This window comes from Anastrepha ludens, chromosome X (assembly GCF_028408465.1).
Source record: "Anastrepha ludens isolate Willacy chromosome X, idAnaLude1.1, whole genome shotgun sequence".
NCBI lineage: Eukaryota > Metazoa > Arthropoda > Insecta > Diptera > Tephritidae > Anastrepha > Anastrepha ludens.
Genome location: NC_071503.1, coordinates 83,887,284 through 83,895,216, shown reverse-complemented (window position 1 = coordinate 83,895,216; position 7,933 = coordinate 83,887,284).

The following is a 7,933-nucleotide window of genomic DNA, read 5'->3' as shown; positions in this document are numbered from 1 at the left end:
GCTGTTCAAGAAGCGATGAACATTGTTGTGGAAAACAGATGGAGAGGTATATCTGTATGTATCTGCAACGGCAACCAAGCTGCGCTCATGAACTTAGACAGCCCCCAACCCCATCAGGGGTAGTCGGGTCCAGTAAATCCAGGATGAATTATGTCGGTAGACATATGCCTGATGCTAACATGGGTCCCGGGAGACGTGGGTAAGGAGACCTCTGACTCCTTAGCCAGGATGGGCTCTGAGGCCAACTTCTTGGGCCCGGAGCCCATTCCGCCCCTACCTTCTGCAGCCATCAAAGCCACGGTTTTCAACCCTAAATTTATATTGATATCTTCTGCCACAATACTAAGCCTCATTCTCAGCTGAGTCCATTTACCAACTCCGCGCCGGTAACTTACTCGTCTTAACCCGCAACGCTCGAATTGCAGATAAGTTCCTAAAAGTTCTGTTCCTAACCTATGTCCTATTAATGTTATGTTACATGAGACATTGAATTCTGTGAAAGGTGTAGTCTACTCACCTTGTCTAAAGTACGTTGCGGAAAACGAAATAATCGGAGAAATGAAGGATCCACATGTTACGGGTGTTTACAAAATTGCCCGCCAAATTGAGACAAAAACAATTTATACTGGACAAATTGTTCTAACCTTTGATCTTTTCCTGCTTCCTGACTCCGTGGAATGGTACAAAGTCAAGGTTCAACCTTATATCTTGAGCCCAATGCATTGCAGACTCTGCCAAAGGTTGGAACATACCCATAAAAGGTGCAATAGTAATAATTGCAACCTTCCACCTCACGATTCCGACAAGTGTATCCATACTCAATGCGCTAACTACGCCGAAGAGCACCCCTCTTCGGACAGGAACTGCACCAAATATATCCAGGCCAGAGAAATCCTCAAGAAAAAACACTATGAAAATAAAATTTTGACAGATTCTTCTACATCATCAATACAAATTAACCCCTCCATTTTTATTCAAAACTTACTAAAAAATACGGACTACTATCTTATAAAAACTGTCAGTACTAGAAAAGATCTCTCAACAGATAATTACTTCGAATAATTATAAATATTTCAAACATTTCTAAAGGCATTTTCTTTAAAGGCAACTTTATAAAAGACTCAGAATTTTCCTTATTTTTCATGAACCTAAATATTCTAGAATGGAATATAAATATATTTATCACAATATTTTCTCCAAATTGCAAGTGCTTATTAAGCAATTCAACTTAAGCCTCATTTCTATCCAAGAAATCCATAGCTGCCACAATGCTACCCGAGCCCTCCTAAACAGTTACTCCTCCTACTTCGTAAATGCTTGATCAAACACCAGGGCCAAACAAGGTTTTGGTGTATTAGTTAAGAAGGTCATTCCACATAAAAATACAGAAAAGACTAACATTAAAGGAGTTATGATCGAATTTGAAATGAGCATCAAATTCATTGTGGTATCGGTCTACATTCCTCCCTGTTAACACACCCCTTATAGTACTTGGCGATTTCAATAGGTGGAACAATTTATGGGGCTCCAACTCCAACAACCACCCAGGCTTCATTATCAAAAATGCTATACGACTGTCAGACCTCTGCGTTCTGAATGATGGTAGTCCGATTCACTTTTCCACCCACTCTTCCTTTCCCCATGTTGATATATTCTTTTGTTCTCCGCCGTTATTCCCTCTATTAAAATGGCAAATACTAGGTGATTTCTATAACAGTAACCACTTCCTAATAATCCTAAATCTCTCAATGAACCCAAATAGTTCCTACCGTTTCAAAGCTCCCCCGAAATTCCATTTAGACCACGCCGATTGGTCCAACTTTGCAAGGCAGGTTGATCACCAATTGGACGCTCGCATTCAATCCAACTCCCCGAACCATGAAGCTGCCAGCATTGCCAAAGCTATCCGTTTTATCCCCCAAGCATCCCACACCCGGAAAAACCATGTCCCTGGTGGAATAAAGAAGAGAGAATGAGAGAAATGAAATCCCAAAAAATTTGAGATTCTTAAAATTCACAATATCTATCCCTCCCAACTCTTCTACTGTCGATATTTCGAATAAAATTAATAAATTATGCAATCGGTACCCATACCAACCTGTCGCTGCAATTGAAACCAACAACTACATTTCTTCCGACCCATCCATAATTTCTCACCAATTTGGCACAGTGTACAAATTTTTCTAATCATTATAGGAGAGAAAAAAATACTATTCTAGGAAGACGCATCCAAAAGCGGTACTCATAAACCAATTAAAAAACCATTTTCTGACATTTATCCTTGAGAAAAATGAATACCTCAGGGTTCTCCTTTATCTGTCGTCCTTTTCAACATCGCCTTTAATGGAATTAAGTATATTATAAAATCCAATAGTCTGGTAGTCACTGTCTATGCAGATGACGTCTACATACTCTGCAAAAGGAACAATAATATCGAAACGATCTCAATTTTCAAAAATTTAATAAAGGACATCTTGGAATGGGGTGATTATTTTGGAGCCAAGATATCTCTACAAAAATCCAAGACATACTATGAAGCTGAAAATTGGACTTTGTGGTTCACAGATTGCTCAAAATCTGATAACGTATCATACACGCGCACTTTGCAGTGGTTGACACAAACGGAGACACTCTACGGCTGCAAACTTTGCCGGACTGTGCATCTGTTTTTACTGCAGAAACAGTCGCCGTTTATCATGCTATAAACATGGCTTTGGAAAATGATTGTAAATTCTCATATGCCCGACAGCAAATTTATTCTAAAAGCCGTTCTATAGGAAAAGACGAGAACAAGATGGCAGACAGTGCTTCCAAACAAGCCTCTTCAGCACCGATAACAAAAGATCCCATAAAAAGAGAGATATGCTGTCAGCAATTAGACGATATCTCAACACCAAAACGAAACTAGAATGACCTGATTTACACGAGGAGACATCTGGAAGGGAAACATTTTGTTCGGTGGCGAAGGACGGTCGGGGAAGAGAGAAGGAATTTTGTCTCCCGTACTCGGCGACACGCTTTGCTCTTCTTATTCGTATTTCCAATCTTTCCAATTTTTGACAGTTGCTTCTTTCTTTTCTTTCTTTTGTGGGAGAAGGTTCTGAGTTATGTGTTGGTTTTCAAGCAAACGGAAGATAACAAAGATGACAAACATCCGAACACTGCTTGGGAAATGCACGATTATTTTTGCTAGTAAAGTAGGTATAATTTAAAATATATTATGGGGCATGTTTATGTTGAATTCTAATTTTCCTCGCATTTCTAGTTACTCAAGTTAATTTTAAGTTAATTATTTACATATGAAGTATTTTTAATTTAATTTTTTTTATTCAAGTATAAGAATTTATAAATATATTTCAATAAAAAAACAACAAATTATTTATTATTTAACCAGTTTGCATTTTTCATTCATATATTTAAGAAACTGTTGTCGAACGCTCTCTGCTTTACATGTAAGCGCGTTCTAGAATACATCCGAACCAGATGATGCTAAAGTGTTAAATGTCAAAATGTCGCGGAAACATTTTTGCCCGTGTGAACGCGAATGAAACTTCAAAAGAGAATTTCCAGTGTCTCCCTTCCAGATGTCTCCTCGTGTAAATCGGGTCAATGGCTACACTACACCCACCACCACTGCAGTACCATAAACCGAGAGCATATACCTCCACAATACCCCACCGGCGTATGGAAAACACAAATAAAACATTTCTCCCGGCTACGTCTTGGTCCCACTATTGACACACATAAACACATTCTGACCCAGGAGCCACCTACAGCTGGCGCACACTGCGGAGGAGCTCTCTCTCCTTATAAAACATATTTCAAAATCGCACATCCGAGCGAGAATTCGCATTAAGTATAAATTTATCGTAATTAGTTTGTAGTATATAAGTGTATAAGTAAAAGCATATTTCATTTTATTTCTGCACAAGCATTCTAGTCATACAGTTTTTAAATATTTTTTGTACAGCTGATAGCCCTAGCAGCTAATCCTCTTTTTCAATATTACGGTAATTAATTTAGTTAATTTGTTAATAAATAATAATAATAAAAATACTTTGCTAAATATTGTTAACTATTTCACAATAATTTAATAGAAGTGTGAAGTAACACGCCCGTGTTTTAGATCTTCTTCTTCTTAATTGGCGCGATAACCGCTCACTCGATTTTGACCGAGTTTAATAAAGCGCGACAAACGTTTCTCTCTTATGCTAACCGGCGCTACTTGGACACACCAAGTGAAGCCAGTCCTTTTCCACCTGATCTTTCCAACGCAAAGGAGGCACCTCTGCTACCACCAGCTGGTACAGCAAGAGGCTATTGGAAATTATTTTTAGTGCAACAAATATCAATTTGAAAAAGTTGCATATTTCTTACAATCCAAAGGGTTTTCCAATAACAGGTGTTATTGGTGAATGGATTGCGCTATCGAGATTGATTAACGATTTTTTATGGCCGGAATTGGATGGTATTGATCTAGACAATGTTTATTTTCAACCACACGGCGCTACGTGCCACACAAGCAACGAAACCATTGATTTTTTACGGGAAAAAAGTTTCCGGACCGTGTCATCTCTCGAAGAGATCACAATTGGCCACCGAGATTTTGTGACTTAACACCTTGACTTTTTTCTTTGGGGCCACGTGAAAGAGAAGGTCTACGCCGACAGCCCAGGGGGGGCAGCCACTTTGCAATTCGGTTATGTGAAAATTTCATGAAAAGGATATTGCCCTGTAAGCGTGGTCGTGGTGGTCATTTGCCTGATGTTATTTTCCACTATTAACGGCATACTTTCCTCTTTAAGATGAAATAAACATCCGATCATTTTTATTAAAAAATACAATAGCATTTTTCTTTGAATATCAAAATAACACGTCTGTTTGGAAAACCCTTTACATGAAAATTTTCCCAATTTGATTAAGTTATAAAAAAGTTTTGTAAGAAGGCTATTGAATTAGTCAAATATTTTATTAACGAGTTCAAGGGATTAAGAAATGGTTTACAGTTGTGGAAAGTAGCATAAATATTTTAAAAAAGGAGGGAAGTGGTCGGTCAATTGTCTAATATCATAATTTTACAATTTAGTAGGAAAAAATAAAATAGGACAGACTGCGCAGTCATCTACAAATTATTGGGATGTGATCCACTAATTCTTGTGGTTTCTGCGAACAATTCCAGGAGACTCCCATGCTTCGTTTCCTTGAATGCAGCGCTTTAGCGTAGAAAAGAAGAAAGGCACCTACGCTGAGCCCAACCCTGATCTATCTTAAATTTAATAAGGGAACTCGGTCTGGATGACTGTAATGAGTAGAGGGCACAAAATACAGGGTTTGATTGAAAAGTAATGAGCCTTATTTTTTTAAGCAGTTTTATTAAACTGTTTGGCTTATACAACTAATATTCTTCAAAATGGGACCCTTGAGCGTCAATACACCGCTGGTAGCGGTCCTTCCACTGCAGGAAACATTTTTTAAACTCATCCGCCGGAATCGCGTTCAATTCGGCTGTCACAGTTTTTTGGATCGCCTCGATGGAGTCGAAACGCCTCCCCTACAGCTTTCTTTCCAGGCGCGGGAACAAGAAGAAGTCCGGCGGGGACAGGTCTGGGCTGTAGGGAGGGTGGCGAGGCACCGGACCCCTCATCTTGACCAATGCAGAGGTGCAGAGGAAGGCGGTGTGCGCCGGCGTATTGTCGTGATGAAGGTTCCAATTGTTGACGAGGTCGGACCGAACCCGGGCGATGCGGTTTTTCAGCCGAAGGAGCACTTCTTTGTAAAATGCCGAGTTTAAAGTGCTTCCTGGAGATACAAACTGTTTAGCTTTACGCAAAATTTGATCGAGTAACGTTGCTCCAACGATCGCTGCATTTTCGCCACTGACAAATCCTAACACACTTTTAAAACAGCTTTCACGCGCGGAGCGATGTTGACTGTACCGCTGTTGCCAGCGAACTGGGACCGGTTTCTAGTGGAAGGGGAAGGTCCAACGATCATTTTCCCCCACCAGCCGATTCGGTTGATCGCTTGCCAGACGCTCCGCGCGGAAGGCTCATTACTTTTCAATCAAACCCTGTACCATGAGGTCGAAGTGAAATCCTCATTATGCGCGCGCACGATTAGTCGAAATGAGCGAAATCGGTCGATAACCACGCCCACCTGCCATATAACGATAATTTAAAAACGAGGAAAATTAAATGAAATTTGTTACCAATGAAGTAAATACAACGCAAGTAAAATTTAGAAAACTGGATGGTGTCTCTCCCACCTTTGGGTAAAAGTGTACATCTCGATAGTGACTTAATATATTTCGCCCAAATTTGGTACTTTTTTTGCTCCCCACTTCCTTTACGTCTCACATCATTATTATAAAGATTGGATAAAACCGTGTCTACCTTTTTATGTGTTAATTTCAGTCCGTCTCTCTGATGTTACAAGCTAGAAATAATTCTCATTGTCTATAAGTTTGTTTGATTCCCAAATTAAATTTTACTGAAATGTGCAGAGGTATGTAAAGTTCGATAGGAATTTGACCTTCATTATCTGTTTTAAATAAAAATATAAAATATTTTATTTTCAATAGATTTTCATTGTAGGTTACTAACTGTCAAAATTTAAAAAAAAAATATAGAAATAAAAAAATGTATGCCTCTAATGTATACATGCATACGAGTATACTTATATAAATTATAGTGTTTGATTAAAATCGTCAATGAAGTGAAAAATTTTACTAAATTTTATTGCAAATTAATAATAATTCAACCTTTAGACATAAAATAACTTTGGTGAACTTAGCTAATATTAATTTTTTTTTTTTAATCAAAGTGTGCAATTATTTTAGAATAATTAAAAGCAAATTTTAATAAGCAATAATAACACTGGTAAGCAGCCATTTTGGCGCAACTGCCTAGGTATGTCATCTTTAGTCATCTGGGTGTGCTGGATCCGAAAATCATCAGCATTTTGCCTCATCAGGTCAAGTTTTCAAGATATTGCGAAAAAATCATTTTTGTACTAATGCAAAAATTCAGCTTTTCTTATTGACAACACACCAAATCGGGTGATTATATACCCAGTGAACAATAAAAAAATTTTTAAGGGTATTTCAATTTAACAGACCATAAGAATAATGTTAAAATGATCGAAAACATAGGCCCCTATTATGAGTTGCATTCGATCTTCGATATTCGTTGGTTGTCGAAGATCGAAAATCGAATGTCAATTTGGTATTATGAGCGGTGCAACGCTGTCGAAATTTTCGTTGCATACCGAATTTAGAGTCGAATGCAATTTTGCTTTCGATTGTGTAGCGTATTGTGGGAAAACTTGTTAAAATGTAAGTTGTTTGCGATTATTTATTGTTTTATAGTAACTAAATAATAAATATATACTAATTTTGTTAATATTATGCAGGTCGAAAGTCGTGAGTACCAAACAGCAATTAGAAAGGCTAGTTGCATTAATGGAAGAGAATCCACAATTCGCAAAAGGGATTTCCACCAAAGTACAAGCAGCAAAAAAATGGGAGGAATTTACAACGGAGCTGAATTGCTTAGGACCACCAGTTAGAACGGCAGCAAAATGGATTAAGGTTAATAATAGTTTTTTTTTTTTTGTGATGTTTATAGAAATACATTTTTATTTTCCCTTGGCAGGTACGGGATGAAATACATAGAGGAACTGAAATACATATTTTTTTCGAATGACGAATAATTTAATAAAGAAAATTTATAACAAAAATAAAACAAAAACTGTGGCGTTAAGGTTTCTATTTAATACTTTTTAGATTTTTCTATAATATTCTAAGAATTTCATTTCTTATGTTTTCTGCTTCTCCGTTATTTGGCTCCACTTCAATATCTTCAGCATCATCGTTGAGGGTCTCATCGGATAACTCTTCATCCGGAAGTTGAACATTATAAAACAAGCAAATGTT